The sequence below is a fragment of the Anser cygnoides genome, chromosome 5 (assembly GCF_040182565.1).
Source record: "Anser cygnoides isolate HZ-2024a breed goose chromosome 5, Taihu_goose_T2T_genome, whole genome shotgun sequence".
Classification (NCBI taxonomy): Eukaryota; Metazoa; Chordata; class Aves; order Anseriformes; family Anatidae; genus Anser; species Anser cygnoides.
In genome coordinates, this window is record NC_089877.1 from 27,767,626 (window position 1) to 27,793,114 (window position 25,489).

Genomic DNA, 25,489 nt, shown 5'->3' on the forward strand with positions numbered 1-25,489 from the left:
AGTTCTATCGTACAGCCAGGATGGTTAGCAGTACTATTTTACAGACTTGTTTATATTATTCTTCCATCTGGAGGGATGGATATCATTATAGAGTGAGACCAGACCTTTCCATTACCTTTAGAACTGAAGAAACCGTCTCATCAGAAAATATCTCCCTGCCCCTGTGTCTTTCCTCTGCATGTGAAACATGCAGAGGAAAGCATTTCCTCACATAATTTAGCCTCTCATTCACTTCACTAGTTATAAAATACAAAAAAGACAGTGAATTGCAGAAAGGCAAATCCAGTTCTGTATTCTACATGACTTCTCAGCTGCAAACAGGTCTGCTGTTATTTTTAAAGCACTGGTGCATAAGGCCTTAATTCAGATCATTCAGAAAAGCACTGACATTTACCTAGCCCAGAATCACACTGTTTTGTTTTATTTGGGGATAAGCAAGTAAACCACCATCATAGGCCTCTGCCTTACCTTGGTTCCTTTGGTACCTTGCAACAGATTTGACACCAAAGACTCTTTTAAGTAATAAAGTACCCCTTGGTATTTGGAGCTATCCCAGGGGATGAATTCTATACCTACATTTTCTTCAGAAGACAGAGCAAATACTCAAATCATCAGTGGCATTCATTTCCTATCCACTATCAAAAGAGACGGTCCTAATAAATTAAGTATACTGTACTAATTCTCATTAGGCCCATGCAACATGGCCACGTTTATTTATCTAGACATCCTCCAAACTGCTACTTCTGTATTTATTGTTTATAGGATTATTGTTCTGCCTCCTTTTAAATATACTTCATAAATATTTTAACTACAAAACAATGCCTGAAAACGGAAACAGAAGTCATTCACCCCTTAAGCCTCTTCAGGGTCAACTGCAGCTTGCACTCCTATCCTGCAAAATGATCACTCCTTTTTCTTCCTCTTACAATGATTTTCTAGAACTTCATTACATCCTTTGCTGTTTCTTATCTTTACTTTCTGTAGAAATCGTTTAGTATTATATTGTTACAGCAGCCGCTTTCATTAGATGGCAACACTTCTTCACTCATTTCTCTGTCAGTGTGCCTTCCCAAAGACCTTTACATATCAGCTTCTCATTTTTTATGAAGGCTGATTTCTGAAGCAGTTTTTTTAAGAGATACATTTTATTTAGAACTTCCTTACTTTGGAATAATAAACTATTTCATTGTATAATCATTTCCACTCAGATTATCATAGCCCATTCCCAAAGATGGCATTCACTATCTGCATTGGTATCATCTGCAGTACTATTAATCCATGAGATGCATAATTGAGCTTTATGAGATTATTCAACAGGGAAGAATAAAACATCGTGTATCATCTCAAAGTTGTAGAAACAACCTAAAGTACTACATTTTTCTATGGGCAGTTCATATATCACACACTTGTTAGCATACTGTAAATTCGTTTTACCTCAGAAACTTGCTGTGTTAAACATAACGAGATGAAGCTCCACCTCCTCTCTGATACTCCTCAACTTACGTTCAATGCAACCTCATGAGGTTCTTTTCTTCCCTTCTCATCCATCCCACTGCTTATGAAGAGTATGGATGAAAAGGGAAGTTTATAGATAAAAAGGCTCTACAAGCACTCATTTTTACAGAAAGTTATGACAGAACTCAGTCTCTGCTTTAGTCCCACAGCAAGGCTGTCCATTTTATCACATTGCTATCTGAAGGCAATAGCATACACTAGCCATTAGAGAGAATTAGAAGTCACATCCAAGTCCGAATGGCCAGATTTCCAGACCTACGCTTCACAAGTTCTGTCATAATAAGAGCTACCTTTTCCTCTTTTGCGAGGGAAAAGCCACCTTTTGTCTGACAGTTCAAGGATTGTAACTTCAGCAGCAAAAGATTTTCTTGTTTTTTCCTCCAATCCTAGCTGCTTGCCATGCACAGCTCACATTGCCTTTAGCAGCACTTCTGAAACAAGCTGAGCAAAGCTGCGAAAATACCATACAACACCCCACTCACTGCCCCCATTTGCCCTAGGCTACCGGTTTCTTCATATCTTTTCTGACTGGCAAGCTAGTTCCAACTGGAGAGGTAACTATACACTTGATTAACCCTTTCTGAGCTAATTAGACTGAGTACATGCATTGATGTGGGCATGTAAATATATACCTACCTATCTGAATATATGAATGCACGAGGAAGGAAACTTAGGCACCTTTTGTATTCCATAACCCCCCAAGAGTGCCAAAGTATTCTGCATTCTGATACCAGCTTTACCACACAACATTCACTGCTAATAGCTGTTTAGAATGAGAAAAGAAAAAAAGAAAAAAGGAAAAAGTGAAGTCACCGTGATGCTTTAAGACTGTAATGGTGTACCTGCTATTCTTTACTATTTCAGTGTGGAATATATCACAATTTGATGTTCTAGATAGAAATTAGAGAATATAATAGAAGCAAAGCAAACAAAAACGTTTTTTTTAAATGTTGCTAAATTGACATTATCCTTTATGGACTGAATTGTTGCTGGCAGGTTACTGTTAAATCAATCCCCCTGTATCTCTCTAAAATCACAGTTTCTGTGAGTGTAGATATGTTTTCCTGGGTTGGGGCCCTAGCTTCCTTGTTTTCAAATGTGAATTCAGAATTTATAACTCTGATGATTTCATTTGTCTTGCAGCTCAGCAATAAATGATGCAGTCACCTGCATTTACAGTTGTCTTCCTTTGGGATGCAAAATGGATGAAGATCACCCTGTTCAGAACACACTTTGTACATCATTACAGAGTTTCATCAGGACTCTTAGACTTGAATAGACTTCTAGTTTCCAACCTTCTGACTACTGTCCCTGGCAATCAACCTTTCAGGCACCAGTGACACAGCTAGAGGTACCCCTGAGCAGATCAAAGATGACTATTAGGCTCCAGAGACAAGGTGGAAAAGGGCTGAGGTGGTGCTATCTTTAGTCTTTCTGGTCAATGATAAGAGCCCAGGAAGGAGCAGATGCATTCAACTGCCAAAGAATGCACAGCTCCACCACCCATGTCAACCAGCAAAGATACATTTTCTTTGATCACACTGCTGTATTTGAGAGAGGAGGAGGCTCTCCTAAGGTGTCTGTACAGTAAAGCACAGAGCCTGAGAAATAAAGTAGAACTGCAAGTCCAGGCCAGTTTTGGGACTACCAAATGAGCAAAATCCAGGAGACCTGATGGGATAGTGCACACCACAAGGACAAGATCATGAATGGACAAAGACTGTTCAGGAACATCCACCAGATGAGCCAAGTGCACATGACCTGTGAGAAGTGGTTGAGGATGCTGTTTGCTCAGTCTGACAAAGAGGAGGATAAGGGGAATCTCAATGCAACCCGTAGTTACTAGGAAAGAGTTAGAAAGATGACAAGGTCTTTTTGCTAGTGGCAGCTGGCAAAACTCAGGAAAATAGGCACAAGCTGTGATTTGGAGTTTCAGACTGTATAGTAGAAAAAAAAAATCACTATTTGTTTTACTTTTTCAACTTTGCATATTTCTTTTGGAACTGTTATTTAAAAGTGTTGTTTTGCTTTTTCCTTTGGCACTTTCAATTCAAAACAGGTCAGTAAGCATATCTGATTATTCAATTTCTCAGCCAAAGGAATAAGAACTGAACACCTGCTAAATTAAGACCTCGTCATTGTTTCCTTGGGCAAAAATAGAAAAGAATATTTTTTTTACCCTCTTACTTTTTGTATGTTTTTCAGAAAGTAGTTACATCATAACAATATGAACTATACTTTAACACATTTTCCATGTACCAGAAACAGACATTTTGCTACCAGGCTACCAAGGCTGGTTACTTTAATGTACGCTGTGAAGAGTGTGTTTCTTTCTGCTGTTCCATTTTACCAGAGACTGCTCCTGCACAGATGTGTTGGAAAGTGTTTTTCCCTAGGGAAGTCAGAGTGATTTTTATACTAGGCAAAATCAGACATGTTTAGAAAATAAGATAGGATAAATATATGGGGATTACATTCTGCAAAAAGGATAACTCTGGAGCCTTTTTTCTGACTTTACACCAAGGACATAATACTGCAAAGCAATCCTTGTTAGTAATCTTAAGATAACAAAGGAGTTGACTTATTCAAAGTAAGCCAGTAGTATTGCCCTGAAAAGAATGTTCTCTCATGGAGACATTTCCAAAACATAATTATAAATATAAGTGACCACTTGCTACTGCTACAGACCATGGACCTATCTTTGAAAGCAGAGAAGCTCTGCTGTCATGAGGTTGAAGTGACAGCCTTTAATGCTATTTGGCTCTGGAAGAGTATGCTGAAGTCTGCCTAGGACAGACTGTATGGAGGAAGCTAAGTGCCCTATATTCTGTAATGGAAGCAGCAGCTTTGAGAAAGTCACTAGTTTATCTGGTGGCTTAACTAACTGACGCTTCTGGTATGGTATGTCCACTATGCAGGAAATTCCAGTTCACTGAGGCTGATACCAGCGTTATTATTGCATCAGATGTGTAAGAGGAGCAATTGTTCGCATGTTTTTTTGCATAAAAGCAAAAACAACAACAAAAAAGTCTACATATCAAATGCCAGGGTGGACAGATTGTACAAAAATTAAGGAAATAGGAAAGAAAGAAAAAAAAAAAGCAAAACAAACCATTCCCATTCTCTCTCTCTTTCTTTTAATGAACATACATACTGATTTAGAGCCATCACTGAATTGGGTTTCAAATTCATAAAAATTGTGCAAAACTCAGGAAAGCTCTGGAAAATCAACAAATCTGCCCTTTAAATGACTTTCACCAGGAACCTCCAATCTTATTACTCAAACTATAAAGCACATACTTCACCTGAAAAATATGAGGATAAACAAGGAGCACTGCAAATGAAATAAGTGTGGAAGCAGCTTTCAGGTAGTTTATTGTTCTCTTGCATTCCAAAAATCTTCTGCACCACAGCTCTGAGATCAGTACCTAGATGGCAAAATCTTCTTATTAATAATTTTCTTTCTTAACCTTCACTTCACAAGAAAAGGGACAGGACTGAGTCATGTGCAGAGGATCACCTATCAGACAGTGAAGCTGCAGAAGTTATTCATAAGGATAAATGGATAAATTTATTCTAGTGAAATACGATTTTTTTGGTGTTTTGTTGTTGTTCTTTATTTGTTGTTGGGTGGGTTTTTTTGTTTGTTGGTTTGTTGTTTTTTTTTTGCATAGACTAATTAGGCTCCACTTTCCTGCCACTGAACATGCAGCTTCCATTGGAGTCAATAATAACTGCAGATGTTCAGGCTCTTTAAAACTCAGGTTGTCTTATCTTAGATGTTTCTGTTTACCTACACTATAATAAAGGGCTAGATCCTCAAAGATATTCAGGCACCAACATGAAACTGATGGAATGTCAGTGTCTAAATATTTTTGCAGATTTTATTTTAAAGGTAAGCCCACGTTTCGAGAACATCTGTACTTCCAGCAGCCATTTGACTCCCCATTTTCAGCCTACCAGCACTAATAGGACATTCAAGCATTCTTGGGAAGGAAAAAAACATCAAATAATTTATTTTTTATTTTTATTTTTTTGGAGTCCAGTGCAACACAATTTTAATATTATATTGTTAATAATAGATTTCAGAATGTGTAAATTCCCTCGGAGAATCCTGATACTTTTACCTTAGCTTATGTATTGAATTGAGTTGTGTCATTCATTGACGCTTGTTGTCATATTTAATTTGAACACATTTATAAGAGCTTACCCCACCAACATCATTTACTGGCTTTGAAATGAGCAAATGAGGGTATACTGACTTCATGATGGTACATGATTTTCACCTAACTGATTGCTACATAAGGGCCTCTACACTGATTTGTAAATGCTGCAGGGGCAGATGAGTCTGATTGTTCCATGAACATGTGCTGCATTGAATTGTGCTACTAAGGAGGCAAAAGTTTCCTTTACCTCTCCCAGCAATTCTGTATTTTCATGATAGTCCCACCTCAGAATTTATTACTCTCTAAAAGGTTTGATAGTCCCACCTTCTCATCCATCCTACCCCAGTCTTTCTCATTCATTCACTGGTTCCACCACAGCAAGACACTCAAAGACACTCAGACAAGCAGACTTTATCTCTGTTTTAAGGTCTGTGTACACAACTTCACATCTGTCCAGGACAGCTGAAGACAGTGACGAGTTACAAATTTAACATTAACATATACCTTAGGCCAAATGTACTATTGGGTCAAATTCTACAAGTTATGATTCAGGCAGATGTTAATGGGAAACGAGACTCTGTGGTCTCTAGGATTTTACTCACAATAAACTCTAGGTTTCTGTACTTGACAGATAAAGATGTCTGACTTTTTTAGGGTGATGACATTTCATTTGGCCTATGGAGGGCTTGTCTACAGCCATAAACCCTGTATGTTTGACAGTCAGATGGGTCAACTAATCTCTCAGAATCCCATCCAGTTTATATTATTTTGGGACAGGTACTTTCGGAAAAGTTGAGAAGACCTAACTGAATACAATATAATATACTGAATAACTGAATGTGTACCTTTCCCCATCTCCTGAATCAGGACAGCAAACACTAGAGGGAATTCTTTGTCGAATCATAGAATCAATAAGACTGGAAAAGACCTCCAAGATCATCTGGTCCAACCATCCCCCTATCACCAATGTCACCCACTAAACCATATCCCTAAGCACTTTGTCCAACCTTTCCTTAAACACTCCCAGGGACGGTGACACCACCACCACCCTGGGTAACCCATTCCAATTGAAGACAAAGGTGCAGTAGCTTTCCCACTTCCTGTTCCTCTCTCATCATCTGTTACAGGTTGGTCTTTACATCAGGTTTAATGCATTAATTCCGTCACTCTACATATCTGCTAACTCCACTGTATCATTTTGGGGGAAAAACTTCAGCAGCTACAGCTGCCTCTTTTTTTTTTTTTTTTTTTTTTTGTCTGTTTGGTTTTAAACATCCAGCTGGATTAGTATTTCCTGGAACCTCTTGTAAGTGTCAGAACTTCTTAAATATTTGCTAGTGCTAGCAATCATTACTACAAAAGGTTTTGTTATCTGCCAAAGAATTCAGAACTTTGTGCAAGATGGGAAAAATTTATAGGAAGATAGGAAATGATTAATAAAATATCACTGAGCGTAATTAAAATATATTTCCAATATTCATCACAAAAACGTTTGATCTTCCTTATGTTTTTGGTTCTTTTCCTTGAGTTATAGCCTTCCCTACCCAGAAGATGACCTTTAAGTAGTCTTTCTATTACTTTTTTTTCTTTCTGGATGAGTACAATCACAAGATAATTTCGTAACAGATAAGTATATTATGCTGAGTTTCCACTGATCATTGGTCTAAGTCAATGAGATAAATAAGATGATGTAATCTAATTTTCCTTAATTGAGCAACCTCTAAGCTGTGTATTACTTTTACAATACAAAAGTATTTAGTCAATAGTTGGATACAGTTAGATACAGTTGGTAGGATAATAAATCTTATCTCAATACTTGGTGTCATCACGTGCAATGTCAGAAAGTATGAACAACAGAAAATATAGAAGTAACATATATTATTGTTAACTCCAAGTAGCTAAGCATGACTTCGAGACTGAAAATCTGGGGAAAAACAAGTTAATTTGATAGGTTTTGTTAACCTTCTAGTATTTTTGCCCTCCTAAGACCACCAGAACTAGAATATTATTGAATGAAAGCTGATATAAACAGCATAAACAACACATCTTGGTACATCACTGCATCTAATGTGTAAAAAGGATGAGAAACTAGGCAGAGTACCTTCTAGGACAAAATATTGAATTTAAACTGAAAAAACAGCCAGACCAAAACCTTATCCCTAGTTCATATCCCTAGGTCATATCCTCATTAAGATAGAAATGTCTCTGTTTTTCAGGTGACAATTTCTTATAGAAACCACTCTTTGCTCCAAGTCTGGAATTAACATTAAAAAAAAAAAAAATCCAGTGATAGCAATGTAGAGAATTAAACCTTTGGTCCAGTTTCTTTTTATAATTATCAACAGTAAATTAAACCCCAAAGCCTTGAGGCAATCCATCAAAGAACCAATTGCTCTGATCTTTTGAAGAAAGAGTGGGAGCCCTGCAGCCCTCCTTTCAGAAGGAGAAGCACCAAGAAATGAAGCTCCCCTCTGGTCTGCTGGTGTTATCAGATCGCTCAATGGTACACATTCTGTTACTTCTGTCCACATTTACTGTCCACCTGTTGAACAGTAGTCACAGAAAAGAGGGAATCACACAATCCACCACCCTCATGTCAATAACCTACTGCCCAGCATGTTCACCTTCACTTCTTTCCCACAGCATCCCATTTGTCTTTTTTTCCCCTGCTTCTGTTTTATTTCCATTCACTTGTCCCCTTAAAGCACACCATTCCCCACTTTTCTTCCACCCATGGACTTTGGAAAGAATTTTTCCAAGACTTTGGAAAAATCTACATCAAGACTTGAAAGCCATTTCCTTCCAGATCCCTGGAATACTGTTCTCCCGTTATTCAGACCAGGGACATGATACAATGTGGTGGCAATTGACTCCCAGCCCATTCACAGGATTTCATTTGCACAGAAATGATGTGTAGGCATGGAGGAAGGACTGGCAGACACATGTATCTGGCTTTGACATAAGGCTGTGAAATGGGATAGGTATGCAGTCCTGGATCTGATAAACAAAAAGCATTCTCATAATTATCTGTTTAGACATTATTTAGAAAACATTTATGAGAACAGACATCCACAATGTAAACTCAAAATACATATTCCCGATCAAGCCTACCACATGCTGCCTTCTACATACGTCCACCTGGAAGGAAACATTACTTGTGAAGGGACAACTGAAGCTGCAATACCTGATCAGTTGTTCTATCTTCTACTGAAAATGTTCTTCAGTTTTGAAGTTTCTGTACAGTCCACTAACAATAGGATCGCAATCAAAGCCATCCACAGAATTCAACAACCTGTGATCAGCTAGTAACGTTAGACAGCCTCCCAGCTTGAATTTGAAAGTCAAGAATGGAAAATACTCCTTTTTCTTACATTTTTCCTTTTACATTTTTCCTTTTACATTTTTCCTTTTACATTTTTCATTTGCACCTAGAAATGGAAAGCAAAATAAAGTACACAAGTCTGTGCCAACAGAAAAATTTACTTTGAGATTTCAGGTAAGTGCTGTTGCGTTCTTACTTCCGCTCTTCGTTTGTCATCACTAGCTCAGACACAGATGAAAATGAGCAAGCATGAATTACGAGTTTCTCAAATATGGAAAGTACAAAAAATGAGCAATTTTTACTATCTTCTGGTGACGCACGTTTTGCAAATAATCTTGTTTTACATCAATTGTCACATTGGTTATGGAATTTATGATAGAGAAGAACTCAAAACACATCACACATTCTTTGATGATTTCCAGTAATACTAAGAGATAACCATAATGTTACCATGTGTGTCTCAGAATAATGAATTTTGGCTTGGGCTACGACATAACTTCAGTTAGACAGACACACAAGAAGATGAAAATAAATCATGTGAGCAGCTGACAGAAACTGCTGCCAACCTATCTCACATGTACTCTGCAACAGATCTGTGGTAAAATAACAGCTACTACAGTAAACACAAGGAGATAGATCTACTACCTGCTCTAAAAAAAAGAGGCATTCAAGCCTGAAAACATAAGTCAACAATGTATTTTGTAGAACTTCCCTTCCAAGGAAAATTTGGCATGAGGAATAAAAAGGCATTCCTACACAGGGCTAGGTTTTAACAACAGATCTTGAAACACATCTGATGTTTTTTACACCAGTAAAACCTCGACACAGAGCATGACACACATGGCAGGAGAGGGTAACAAAGGGAAGTAGTCTGTTATATGCTACCCCCATGCAAGCATGAACTCTTAAAAGTTGCTTCTTTTTTACCTTCTGTCTTACCTTTCTTTTTTTTTTTTTTACCTTCTGTTTACCTTTTAAGGAAAGTTCCAATTTAATTTGGCCTTCTGGAAAGGAGTGCATGGGGTAAACTCTGGGGCAAACACCAAAATTTCATTTCATCTGGATGTCCTAAGAACTGATCTAAGAACCTCCACCAAAATTCTTAATTGAAGTGAAACATTTTTCAGGTAATTCTATTTTGTGGCTAAATAAAAACACTGACAACCAAAGGCAAACATAAGCATTCTCCAACAGAGACCCTACTGACTTCTCACTATGAAAAATCTAGACTGTATCCGCGTTAATTCTCACAAACATATGTACTTGTAAACATACATACAGACACAACCCTGAAAAAGCTGGAGGACAACAACATATTAAATCTGTCATCACAAGCCATGCTAGTTCATTCCTAATGCATTCATGACTAACTGAAGAAAAACAAACAAACCAAATCCTAGCTTGATTACACAATCAGTGTTTCAGCCAGAGTTCTATAATAAGGTGGCTTCAAAGGTCAGGCATATAAACTACAATTTTAGAGGAGGATCCTACATAAGAATATTAGTTTTGAAAAGATTTGTGAGTCTTCTGAAAGCTTCAAGAGAATCTTGAAACCTTACAGATTGCTAGTTTTCCAGGAAATAAAAGACTGATGTCTTTGAAATAAAAAATATGTGTTCTGCTCCCTTTACATGGTTCCACTTGAATGTTTCTGAAGAAGAAAAACTCAGTTTCAGAAACATTTGTTAGTTTTGTTTAACTCAGTGCTGACAGAATAAGAATGTGTTCATGTTAAAGCAGCTAAACGTTCTGTATTTCTCTAGGCTGAAGATAGTAAGATCTAAGCTGGAAGTCCAGTCTGAGCACCATGAGTCTATCAAATCCCTGGGAAAAGGTAAGGAGTCGGAAAGCGGTCTTAAAATTAGCATCTCCTGCTCAAAACTGAAAAAAAATCTGGATAACTGCTGAGGAAAATAGCTCAGGCCCATTTCACATAATTGTGGCAGGTCTTCTGGGAATAAGTCTGAATGGTTCTTCCGGTTGAGTTAAGAAGAGGACTGAAATCGATGACCGTAGAATTAATTTGAGATGAGGACTTTTTATGAAGCAATTTACTACAGCCCAAGTCAAAATTTAAATTCAGTCTGAAGTTACAGACTTTTGGCCCTCCCTACTTTACTTTCTGAATCCTGGTGTCCATAATGCCTGCGTGCTGTGTTAATATTTAGAGTGTGCATGAAACACAAGAATTTTTAGCTCGATTTCTAACCTAATGGATAAATTGTCTCAGCCCTTTCAAGTGGCAGCTTGTAGGAAATTCATTTTTGCCCAATTTTAATGTTTGTGCTGCAGATGACAGCAGAGAGAGCTAGCTAGATTCCCTTTGTAATCAACAGAGATCTAATCAACATAATCAATGCAGTCAATTTAGCTCATTCTAAAGTAAACTCCTACAGTTGGTCAAACAAACTGCTCTCTAAACTCCAGTGATAACAATGAGAGATTAAACAGCTGTTATTGTAACTAACTCACATGTCAACAGCTACACAACATAGATAAAATCTTAGGTCCATCAAATTCCACCCCCTTTTTCAGACAAAATATATCAAAATATAGAATTCATTTTTAAAATTAGATTATTTTAGAACCATTTAATAACCTACTATACTTTTTTTTTTTTTAATCAGATGCCTGCATAAACTTCAGCCTGTTCAGCCTACACTGTTAATTCGCAAGATCCTGATAGCATGTGGTAGATGTCCTTTTGAGGTGCTTTACTAGGAATGTTATTTGCAGTAATATGATAACCATAACCCAAGAAAACTGTGGTTTTCATTAATTTATATGTTCTGTCTCCTATCACCTCTTTTCTTACTTGGAATCTAAATTTTACTGTTAATTGTTGAGATTTTTACAACTTTGCTTTATACTTACATGGCAATGTACAGCTAGAGTGAGATGCAAATTTACAAAGCTTTTAAACATTGCCTTCATTCTAAACTGCAAAAAGAGTTTAGTGCTGAAGTCCTTATCTGACTCTAAATTCACCTCTTCCTCAGAATGAGACACTCCTGTTCTTCTGAAATACATGTTACCTGGGTAACGCTGTCCCCTTTACTGTCTTCCTAATTTCATAATGTCTAGGTGTTGCAATACAACAAATATATTCAAACTTTGTCTAATGAGCAACAATGAAAAGAAGGCTCTTATAATAAATTGTCACCAAGGGTTCCTCTCTAATCCTGGGAGTTTTAAAGAAAATAATTTCCCTGGAGAACCTGGGAAAATAAAACAAATAGGAACAAAAAATGTAATGGAAATTCCCTTATATGATGGTGTTTTAAAGACTGACATGTCATATAGTTGGTATGGCAGAATTGCCACTGGAAAATCCTAGAAATGAATGAGCAATCCCAACCACAACTTTTCCCCCTCTTCTGGTTAGTGGAGGTGCTACTGAAGAACAGCTGCATCAGCACATAGAACCAAAAGATGGGATATCAAATTCTGCACCTGGTTTTATCACATAGTAGCTGTATAGCACCTGCCACAAATTAAAAATTCTTCTGGTTACGTTTCCATGTCTGTAAAGAGGGGACTATAATATTTCACTTGAAAAGAGTGATATCAGTTGCCACAATTAGATTCAAATTACAGAGTCAGTGTTACAGTAAAGGAATAGTGTCCTGCCATCCATTTTAATAAGTATGAGTAGAAAAAGTTTAAACTGGAATCACATCTCCACAGGACAATCTGGTGTTTATTACACATAACTGCTAACATCGCAATGTGTGAGGGATGCGTGTGGATATCAACGCATCTGTAAAAGTTCAGCAGGTTGGATCCTTCTTCCTTGGCAACATTTTTGAACAACTTTTATTGAATGCAATATGCTCTGTTTGAATAGTAAAAGCTAACTGCTGCCAGGAAATAAATTCAAGATGAAAGTCTTTATTATTGCTGTTCCAGGAAGAAAGACTGAGCTTCTTCTGAGCAGAACTGCATGAAGAGCACTGCAGGTATTATTCAGTTGTGCTCTGCTTGTCCTGTTCAGGAAGCACATGAAGGAGGTATTCCACTGAAGTAAGAGACTGCAAACGTTAAAATTCTGACTTCTTCACCACGTTACTGTTTCAGTCTGAATAACAGATATCTGTATCCTTCCTAAATCAGGAGGAACTTTTTTCACCTCAAATTGTACAGAGCAGAAAAGGAGAAGGTGTTGATCTAATGCACTTTCTTCTCTATCCTCTTTGTGAAAAGTTCTGCATTTATAAAGTGTACCAGGGTGTAAAAAACTTTCTAATTTTGCACTCCTGAGTAGGAAAGTACTATTACTAGAATGCTATAGTTAGACAATAATAGGAATTAAGACACTTGTAGCCCTGTATCATTAATCTGGACACCTTTTCTCTAGTGATTTCTTTAAACAACACTGCAGATCTTTTCCAGAAGGTACCTTGCTCAGGGCAGGGTTTCATCTAGGGTCTTCTCTCTCTCAAAATCAGCCTCTTCCTACAGTATATTTAAGTGTTAGTTGTAACTGGGCAAAGAGAAGATCCTTGTTCACTGATCCCACTCAGTGATTTGTTCTCACAGTTTCTCAATGAATTGTTCAGAAAAAAAAAAAAAAAAAAAACCACCTTTCTTAGAAATGCTGAAGAGAATTTTAGGAAGTGCTCACAAGTGCTTTTAAGATTATGAAATAAAATCTGTAACTTGGTAAATTGCAACATCAATAGTTATTTAAAACTAGGTTCATCAGAAATTTTTTCCCATAAAAACACTGCAATCAAAAAACATTTTCAGCACTTCATCTCTACCTCTCTAGTATCTTCCTTCTTTAGCTTAAAATTTTATTGTTCCCTTTGATCACAGCCCTTAACTTATTCATTTCCAGGTCTGTAAAATACACATAAAAACACTTATTTACATAGTAAAAATGTCCTGCGACCAGTGATTAAGACTATTGTGTGCCCACTATAACTAAGAACTTTACTGTGTGGCTGACTGCATCCTCCCATGTTCAACCCATAAACATTCCTTGCAAAAGTTCTAACTAGCATTTAAAGTACACTTAATGGCTTTGTTAACAGACATATTCCATCTGACAGGCACTAGCCTGATTGAGTTTACCTACTGGCTGATGCACTTAAGCCTCCTGTTCTGAGCACAGCCTGTGAGCCTACAAAGATTCATTGTTTGCCTCCTTATAGGTGATAATGAAATTGGCATCCATTTCACACTCCTGAATGGTTTCCATGAGAATTTGAAAAAGTTGTTTGCTACTACTGGTATTATATAACCGTCTTAGTTTCAGCATGCATAAAAGCATGTTCTTGTCAAATACCTTATCTCCAGGATTGTATTAATAACTAAGCATGAGTCATGCTGAGCATCAGACATGTTTGTGTTTATACATGTTATACAGTAAGGACTTACTCTAAAAAACAGCTAAATCTGTTTGCCAAGTGCATTATCAATGCATTATCCTATGACTTGGGTGGCCCTTCATTTAATATGCATGTGGCCCTGATGTACTTCTGCCTATGAGCAAGCAAACATTACACTGGAAACTGAAAAGATCACAAGCAGATTGCATTACCAGATAAAAATCTTGCCTTGTCCAGCTAATCTTTAAAATTAAGATTTTAAACTTGCATTATCAGTGCTTAGTAAGCCAGGCTGTAAAGCACTGAGCATTTTGACCTGAAATACAACAAAATACTGAATCACAAGCTCAGCCTTAAGCACACAAGTAGTCCCATAGATTTCAGTTATATTAAGGAGGTGTTTTAAAGCTTAGTTTTATCAGTAGCAATGTTTAGCACTTTGCAAAAGTCAGTCACCAAAGGAAGCTCTGAGCGAGGGCTACAATTACCTTGACCATGTATCTACTGTAAGAATAACAAGAAGTAACCATGACACGGTACTACTTGTTAAGTGAGTGGTTTGAAAATAACACAGAATAAGAGAATAAATAATTATTTAAATGCATCTCAGTCAGAACTGGTATATTCTGATCAAGGGAAAAAGAGAGGAGTCTCATTGCAGTACACCAAAATAAGAGAAACAAGTGTTTTGACAAATTTAAAAATTTCACTGCAAAATATCAGAGAAAAGTCATGAACTTGCACTGTCCCTCCCTGTCAACTTAACAGACAGGAGCTGTGCGTGTGACCTTAGTGCACTGAACTGCAGCTACCACAACCTTCTGGATGGACAATCACGTTGATATTTTATTGCTCTTTTAAATTACATTTATAAACTGGAAATACTAAGAAATGCAAAGGAGTTCCTATGATCATATTCATCCCCACACAAAACTCTTTGCCAGACATTTCTACAGGAGATAAAGTAAATTACATCTTCAGCAGCTTTTATTGATCTATTATGTCTGGTACAATATCTTACCACAAAATAGGGATATCATGAAGCTATTCTAATAAAGAAATATCTGGGTCCTTGGTGCTTTGCCTGTCATCTGGCCTTCTCAGAAGAACTCTATTCTTCCACAGTATTTTGTAGTTTATTTTAATATGAAAATATTAAATGTACCCCATACATAAACTCCCGCCCATCAGTGCTTAAAACAGGATTTTAAGCCTTTAAGGCCAATAGTGCATACCATTCTGGAAGCACCTGACAATACTGGCACAACCCTTCTTGGCTTGAAATGTACCTGCATGACTCTAGACTTGTGCCATTAGCATTCCAGGAATATTCTGGGCTGGACAATGGACTATACTTCCAAATGAGATCTCCTGAAAACCAGAGATCAGATTGCCCAACCAGACTCTCATGATAGTGACCAACTAGCTGGATTAGAAAAAAAAATCAAGTGGGATGTGGAAGAATGGAGCTGAAATCACTCATGTCCGAATTCATTGCAGAGATTTGGACGAAGGTCTCCTACCTTTCAGGTATCCTTTCAGTAGTCACTCAGGCCAAGCCTCTTCCAGCCTCCTCTGTTAAAGCTCTTCTAATCTGTAAAGCAAAATAATTAGATATTAACCAGGGTGAGGAGCAGAACTCAGGCAACTTTTGTTTACAGACAAGTCTCTGAGGGGGATTGAGGAGCAATTCCTTATCTACAAACACTGAAGATTGTAAGTGTCCTATAAAACAGCCTTCATCAGCACACACTAGGTGAAACCCACCCTCTCTGACAAAATGGGACTGCAGCAGCCAGGGCCTGCAGCACTGCAGGGCCTGGGACAAGGTCCCCAGCTGCCACCCTCCAAGACAGAGGACAGCCCTGGGGGGCTGCAGCCCACAGGTGACCAGTACAAGGGCAAGGATATGAATTAAAATAGCAGGAGCAGCACACCAGCAAGAAGCATAGATGCGCAGACCGAAATCTACATGTACGACCACAGGCTCCTGCACCACTCCTCACCTCGCCAGAGGAATTTGTAAGGACTAAGTGTAACCTGTGGTGAAAAGAAGGAGTTGAGACTAGGAAGGGGGGGAGGAAGGGCGTTTGGCTGAAGTTGAGCCTTGGGAAGGAGGAGGAGAGGTGAATTTCCCAGCCAGTATTTAACCTCCACTGGGCCCTTTATTTTCTTCTATAAAACAAGTCATTTATGTTTACTAGCTCAGCACTGACAATCACAGACTGCTTTGTTCTATACTGCAGTCAGCATCTTTAAAACAAAAAGAAAAGAAAGCAAAACAAACAAAAACCTTAGCATGTCAAAATAAAAACTGAATTCAGACAAATAGCTTTTTTACATTGCTAGGACAGTTTAAAGTCACTGAGGCCAAACAGCGCCCACCCCTGAGGTTTTGGCTCCAGAAAGTGACTAACTCCCCTTATGCAAATAAACAGACATCTATCTGTTCTTGCATCTATACCTAAAAAAAAAAAATAAAAATAAAAATAAAAAATAAATCTGTAAGCAGCACAACTTAAAAGCTCCTATGAAATACAGCATGAAGCTGTGAAAAGCAACATACTATTCCACTGCTTGCAGTAATTTCAACTGCAAACTTTAGAAGCCCAGCTGTGTTATAATAAACAAACCAGCTGTAATCTGCAATACCAAAACCGTACAAGTCTGATCTGACTGTGCAGACAGTAGGCAGGCACACATCTCCTCTTAATGCATATTAAAAATTTTTGGCACCCCAACGCAAACAATCTCCAATAAAAAAAATATCAGTATGAGCAATCCTGCAAGTCTTGTTTGACATTCCCTTCTTTGCCCCATGATCAGTCTTCCCTGCTTTTTGTGCTGAAATGGGCACAGCTATTTATGTAGGTTTGAGACAAGGAGGAAAACAGAATTCTCACCAACAGTATTTTTAAGTAGTCTTAAAGAAGTTCAGGGCAAACACTGTAGCAACTCCCACTGATAGACAATAGTCATGTGCATCTGCAGCTATACACATGCTTTTGTATGTCTTTGATGACTTCTAAGGAAAAATCACGTCAAAATTTGATGGTAGCAACATGTTCAGTATTAGAATTTGAGCTGTCATTTTAATGAATGAAATGGCCAGGCTGCCAAAAATTCCATAGTTCTAATTTCCTAAGAGACAAACAAACACAGCTAATTAAAAATATACTGCCAAGTAGATTTGAAATAAAATTTAAAACATATTTATATGTTATATAAATTATAAATATCTATAGGACTTTTTAAAAAATTCTTGTGTTTCTGAAACTGACTCCTTCCTACCAGTCTGGGGATAGAGCTTCTCTGTAAAAGAATATAACAAACATTCCTATCTTGGAACTTCCTTCCCCTCCAACATCAAATCATAAGCATTTAAAATGTATAACACACATAAATACAGCTACGGTGAAAAACTTGGCAACTTTTAACCAAGATACATTTTTCTTGCCACTTCTTCAAAACTCCATCCACTAGAATATAAGCTATTTCTTCTACAATAGACAAGTCACCATAGTCACAAAGAACATTTAAAGGGGAGAAAATGACATAATATTGCAAGAATAGTTTCATGTTGTCAAGAGTGTAGATTTAGCTCAAAAATAGAACACTAACTTGACTAGTCAAAGATGCTTCATAAATAAAACACTTCCCTAACAAACACGTAAGTTGCAACACCCAGAAAGTCCCAGAACTCCCAGGAAATCTCTTGCTAACGCCACACCATGACTAAGCTTTCTAAAAATGGTCTCAGAAGAATGAAGGTCAAAAGGAACAGAAAAAAAAAAGACAAATATATATATATGTTTTGCCTTTCCTCTTCAATCAGTGTAACTACACACTGATCCTCAGCAGATGCATACCCCATCCCTTACGTTTCACTCTATCAGGACAGGTTATAGCTACATCACTTTCTCATGACCTTCCAATATCCTATCCTGCTTGTAATCCTTGCACTACATGACCTCAGGAAATCTCCATTCAATTCACCCAAACACATCGACTCTCTCCCCCCTCTTCTGCATTTTTCCTGGTTCTTCTACCATGAAAGCAATGTTTTTCCATGACCCAGCAGTTGGATTTAGAGGACATCAGTTTAAATCTAGCAGTGTTTATAAGAACACATAATGATCTTTATACACTCAAAACCAACCTTTTGTAGCCTCTTAACCTTCTCCCAAAATTCTAAAATGGGCTTCTCCTCCATGAGACCAAGATAATAAAACACAGCCAAGTCATGCTATTGATATTATAAGCCAAGAATATGACAAGAATATTTAAAAAAATAAAAATGCAATGACATTTTCAAAATGCTTTAATGTTTATTTTAATCTGTTTAGTGTCCAAATTTCCCAGGGAAGTCTAATCCTGAAGTGACACGAGGTATACAAAATCATGGGAAGCTTGCTTTCTTTCTGATGACACTGGGGGTTGTCTGAAAATTCCTGGCATTTGAAGAGCCTTATTTTGAGGATTTCTCTAAAAGGACTGAAAGCAGTCATAGGAGAAAGAATAGTCTTGAAGTGAAATCTCTGCAGTACATCATGGGAGACCTGAGATCATTTTCACAATTTAGCAGACAATCCATTTCTATGGATTGTCTGTCTTTATAATCTGTAGACTGAGGAAAAATGATATGTCATCCACATCTCTTCACGTTTTGGAACCTGTGATTTTTTTTTATTATAATTATTTTATTTTTTACCACAGTATGTCGAGTACAAATAACACAATCTCAGTAGAGACCTCCAGGACTTAGTGAAATACACATACACATCTCTATCTCTCAGCACCCTCCAAAAAGGTACTATTAACAATTAACTGCTTCAGTAAAAGTGAAAGCATTTTACCATGCTAATCATTTAATGAATTAGATTAGAGAAACTTCTTTATGTCCTCTTAGGATTATCAAAGCTGGAATTCTTTCCTGCAAGTCACATTCCCAGCATTTCACACTTCTTTAATTCTTTCAGAATTTTGCAAATATGCAGTATTCTGGCTGAAATTGTGGATGTTTGCTTCAGGATGATTAAATTATTAGATACTGAGTTTATGATATCTGTAATACTTCACTCAGATAAGGCCTCTGAAAAACACACAAATTCTCTGATGCTCAAGAGAGGATTGCAATAATTCAAAAGATATTTTGTTGTGGATTCAGTCTACACTGGCCATGCACAGTCCTCACACAGAGCACTTACATTTTAGATGAATTAGAGCACAGGCCAGAATAATGTGTGTCAAGATGTAAGGTTTACTGTATTTCCCACACTTGCAGACAGTTACCACTGGGGGGTAGGGACAAGCAAACCAAAGGCAACTAAATTTTCATAATACGCTGCTCAAATCCTGCCAATCCTAAAGCCAACGAGACTTCATATCCCTTCTTCCTCCTGGGTTTAAACCTATTTCCCTGGTTTTTAACAATCTTCTCTAGGATGAGATTAAGTGTGCCAAATTTCAGGAATGCCAAGATTTCTCTTTCAGCTGGATATTGTGGGTGCAGGGGTGGAGATGGTGATATAGTGTCAAAATTCAAATTTATAGCAGAGCTGTGGTCCAACTTCAGTTACTGAGTGATTACTGCCATTCCTTTAGTAACCCACTTTCCCCACTTTCCTCCTCATGCTGTACCATTAGCATTCTGGAATATTAATTAGTGGCTTTGAGGTCTTTTCCAGTACCTCAACTATGTCAGGATTCTTCAAAATAAGAGAAGAAACATGACCTTTGTAAGATCCTAGGACTGGCTGCAGAAATAGATCTGTTTGATGCAACCACATCTGGGGAAAAAAAAGAAAAAAAAAAGTATATTATTTGTACTTAAAATGTCTAAATTGTTACCAAAAAGTTCAACAAAATGTATATGTATTGCTTGGGGAAGGGAGTTAGAGAGGTGTCCTCTCTTGTAAAAAGACCATAACGCTCTCCACTTCAGTATGTGATGTTCAGGACAGGCCTCACATGAAGTAAGCACAGAAAAGCACAAACTCAAATACTCCGCTCTGAGAATACGCTCCTAAGAATATTCTTGAGGCAGACAGACACACAATGCTGCAGCATGCCAAGGGAGGGATGGAAGATGGAAGACCTCTGCAAATGATCTCCTGTGCTGGTACCAAGCTCCTGTGCCTGCTCTGTGCTCATGCACACTGGAAGAGCAATTGCTATGGCTGCTTCAACACTCTGGGCCTCAGGAGGCTCACACCTTTTCAAGGGTAGTGCATTTTTCTTCCTAAATGAAAGGCTTGGTATGCTGGTGAGAAATTCACAAAGATGCCTGTCAAAGCAGTTACCAATGGTGTGCTGTCACCCTGTGGCTTTGTCACATCTTCAGAAACTGGAATTACACTATGCCAGTTTCTAGCAGCTGCTGCCTCCCACAAATTTATTAGCTGCAGTTATGATGTCTCCACTAGCTCTGCTATTTATGCAAAAATCTAAGTTCTTCCTTTGGAACCTCTGCCAGAGGTTGCTTACCATCCAGTGCTAGACTGGTATCAGGCATTTGACTTCTGACCTTTTATTTCTGATACACATGGAAGACTGGTGGTCTGTTTTATTCCTTTCTTTTTTTTTTTTTCTTTCTTTCTCTCTCTGTCCTTCCTTCCTTCCTTCCTTCTTTTTTCTTCTTCCTTTCTTTTTTAATTCTTTTTTTCTCTCTTCCCTCCACCCTTTTTATTTATTTGTTTGTTTGTTTGTTTGTTTATTTATTAATGTGACTGGAACTTTACCTTCTAAATAAACTGGAAGAATGGAACTACAGAAGCAAGGTCTTATTTGCTGCTGTGTGGGAGCGCTACTTGCTACCACATTAACATACGGATTTTAGGATAACAAATCAATGAGCTGTGGTGTGATAAACAACCACGTGTGTTAGGATAAAAAGATTAAGGATAAATTCTGACTTTGTGCTTTCTGATCATTACTGTATAAACACTGTAAAAAAAAAATCAGTTGACCTCAAGAAGTGCCTTAAGCAACAAGGGACAAAACTCTGAAACACTGACAGTTAGTTCATTAAAAGAAACTACTGATCTGAAAAGATAGCTCATCTGTCATGTTCCAAATTATAGGAATGGCGTGTCACCATCTCCCACTGTTTTCCAGTTGTTTGCTTAATGGATTCAGGGGCAGTAAGAACATTTTACCCTACAACATACTGAGCTGGAGCTAACTCCATCTAGTTTTTTTTTCTTCTTCTTCTCCCCCTTCTGGCTTCTTATCTACCACACTTACACCTATGTTCTATGATAAACTGTATGTTGCTAATGTTCCCTTTGATCTTGCATTCAGCCCGAGGGCTTAAGGTGAAATCAAAGCTGAGATATGCAATATGGACTTACAAGATATAGATATGTTATATAGATATTATTTACCAATTTTTGAGTAATTTAAGAAACAAAACAGAACTGTATTTTTTCTTCCCCATCTTTAATTAAAACAATTTAACAGATCATTCTCTATAAGCTGGAAGAAGAAATTCAACCATGACACTAAAAATCTATATGCTCCCTTTAAATCTGAAGTAACCTTTTCAGATGAATAATAAACTGAACTTATGATTCTTAAAAATATTTATATTATACATATATATAATATATATACATATGTGCACGTCTTCCTCACTTTCTGGAAGCAAACTTTGTCCTGCCTGCAATTATTTAAACAATTTCCCGGCAGACAGCCAAAATACACATGGATATTAAAAAAAAAAAAAATCCAAAGGAAATTTTTACTCATAACCATTCTATTCAGTCACCCACAGTTTATCTGATTTAATCTGGTGAGATCTGAAAGTGATTTCACTCTTTAGTGTAATCCCAGCTGTAGAGTTACATCCTAGATAGTATTCCGACAGGCTTAATCACTTTGACTTTATGACAATTATGTAGAGCAGTCTGTTTTGTTGTAACACTATAAAGCTTAATTCTCTTTGGCAGAAATTCATGGAAATACTGGTAAAATTAAGTACACATTCCAGCATGAACATCATAAGAGATCAGTATATACTTCATATTCTGCAAAACTAACAAAAAAACTTGGTTTAAAAAATAATCACAATCTGGGTCAAATTACTTATTCTAGTAACTTTTGACACCTGTATAACAAGAAATGGCTGAAAATATGTACATTGACTTTAAGAATAAAAAGAAAGAACCATTTCTCAGCAGGAAGCTACAGAAGAGAGATTTGTGACTTAATCTCTATTAAAAAAAAAAAAAAATTCAGCACAGCTGAAATCACCTCCAGGCGAAAGGGTAAGTCTGCTTCTGGCTGAGCATGAAAGGAATAAGAGACCTGAGCTCTTCTACCTACTACTGAACACTTGCATAGCAGTGATAAAACTGTCCTGGGGTTATCTCACAGCAAACTCCCCTCAATTCAGTAAAACTTGTACAGACGTGCTTTATTTTTAGCATAGACTGTTTCACTCGTGTATATCCTTATCAGACTGAAACAGCTTTCCACGCTTTGCTGACACTCTTAACAGGGACCAGAATATTTTAAACTACATGACTTATACTGCTGATACACACTAAGAGTTTACAAACTCCCCCCAACCCCCTATATCTTACTTTTAAAAAATCTGTTAGAAAAGAAGGGACTCATTGATGAATAACCAGCCTGCATTAAGAGCTTGGAAGGAACTGCTTTCTTAACCACTGATTTGACTCAAATTCTGGCACAAGGATACACCATCATATTTTTCAACCACACTTTTTTTTTTTTCTCCTGAAGTATTTGAAATAAAAATTGTCCTGAGCACACAGACAACTGAAACACAGGTTATAAAGGACCAGGATGACCCAGCTAAAGAATCATTGTGGGTTATGTTAAGGCATTAAGCATAAATGCAAGGCATACATAATAATTGTAAGGAAGCTCCCTTGAGGGGCAAGAATAAACATTTATCTACTTACGGAATGGGATCATGCATCAGGAGGCTGAAAAGACCTGGAGGAAGACTGGGGTTCTCTTTACAATATTCAGCATAATCAACAGAATTATTTATTACGGAACAGATCCACAAAGGGGGTTTAACATTACTGTCATAACACCTACCTTTCCACCACCTCAGGTAATTTATAGCTGTGAACAAGGCAATTCAGCTCCTGTTTCAAGGCATTGCAGAGTTAGGCAACTCAAAAAGGAGTTCCACAAAAGCAGCACATCATTTAGAAAGCCTTTAAACTAACAAGGAAATGCTTCACGAAGCTACAACCCTTCTCTAGGACAGAGACATTTTTCTTTAAGAGAGAAGTGTGATTCACAGTTTTCTGAGATTTTTCCTGGAATTCAAAGATTTTTTCTTGGTATTAGTATGTATGTATGCTAATGGTTCCTCGCAAACCACATCTAGAAGAGGCCACAGAGTAGTATGGAAGATCTTTGTTTCAACTCTGTAAAACTATGTCCAATTGAATGTTTGCACTTAGGGTGTCCAAATTTGGCTTTCTTACAGAACGCGTTGCATAAATCGCAAAGTCACAATGATTCTCACAGTCCTGAATGAATTGGCCTGTTTTTAGGGAGAGCAGCCGTAAACTGAACACACTCACAACAACAGGGCAGTGGAAAAGATGGGGTATGATGATACCATTTTTACAGTCATTTTTTTAAAGCAGAACCATACCTAAAGCCTATGAGATTTGACAAAACCAAGGTGGTTGGTAACTTGTCTGAATCTTTGGAAGGGAAAGTCACTGTAAATTAAACATTCTTCAGTAAGTGCACTTTTCGGCAAAGACACTTTTAACCTTCTTCTAAGCAAAGAGTTACTATCAATTTCTATTAACAGCAGGCTGATTTTGTATCAGGAACAAGGATGTAGCTCTCAGTTACAATCAGGATCAGACAGTCTCTCTCATCAGTACATCAGACATAATTTTAAAAATATGTAAACTTCAGATACCCTATTACACATCTCTTACTAATAACCCTCTCAAATTAAGACCTTAAAGATGATGGCTAGACAGGACATGGAATTACACTGAGAAACAGTCAAAGACTTTCACTCCTACTTTTGCATAGTCTGTGCAACTTCTGCTGTGCTTGATGAATCACCCCACTACAAGTCTGGAAGCTTGCAGGAAAAAAAAAAATCACTAAACAAGCTAAAGACTGAAACTGTTTTATCTTTAAGAGACACTGTGCATAACTAGCTTGAGTGGCTAGAGTAATTATGTCCCGCCACTCAGCTACACATTTCCTGAAGCACTTCCTTCTATCACATTCAGTGGAATTTGGCAGGGATCAAAATCAGGTCACCTCTAGCTATGCCAAGTCTAGCCAGCTTGAGCAAAGAGTGACAATGAATGAAGGAACTCAGGGAAATCACTTATGCCTCTCCCTATTCAGAAAAACAAATATCATCTTGACTATCATAATTTCTTCACAAACTGAGTACAATGATTCAGTAAATGACCTATCAGGCAGAACGAACCTTTGGAGTGTGTCAGCACACCGGTGAGAAAGGAGATCATGGGGACACCTGAACTCATATGCTTTGATGGCAGCTTTCCTTCAGTACTTTATCCTTATTGTCTCTGCTAATATCAGCATCTACAAACAGTACCTTTATGGGGAGCTGTATTTGGCCAACACTCTGTGATATTCTCTGTGATATGTGACAGGAATGCCTGAAAATATACCTATGTCACAACTTGGCAAAGTACCATTGCATGGGAAAGGGAATAGACTTCGTTCTCTGGGTTACTTAATGTTTGATACCTCTCTCAAACTCAAAACTGTGGTTTGATTTAAGATAGTTCTGAGCTATGCCAAGCGCTACCAAGTCAGCCTTGGTGAGCTGGCAAGAAATACCTAAGAGGATCCAGCTCTAATCCCACAGAAAACACCATGACTATATCACTTAATTGTAGAGGTTAATCCATATGTCTGTGTTCCTCTCCCCACCGTCTGCAAGTTATTGTGTCCTCTTTGTAGCCTGAAAACTGAGTAAATAACCTTTAGAAATAGATTTGAGTCAGACTACTCACAATATGAGTAACTCTTGCTGGAAATTCTTTTGGGACTTTCATTATCCCAATTACGTTAAGGCCCTGTAACTAGACATTATTTAGTGCAGGTATTTTCAATTTCCGGGGACTTGCATATTGCAAAACAAAAGGGATACAATT

General features: G+C 37.5%; 1 long non-coding RNA gene across 1 annotated transcript in view; it reads right to left on the bottom strand.

The window, feature by feature from the left end:
* Window positions 1-25,489, bottom strand: part of LOC125184940 (uncharacterized) — a 248,911-nt gene that overhangs the window by 140,584 nt on the left and 82,838 nt on the right. The window contains exon 2 of the long non-coding RNA XR_010831763.1: window positions 15,863-15,933. This is a non-coding gene — a long non-coding RNA (uncharacterized lncRNA). The remainder of the gene's footprint in view (window positions 1-15,862; window positions 15,934-25,489) is intronic.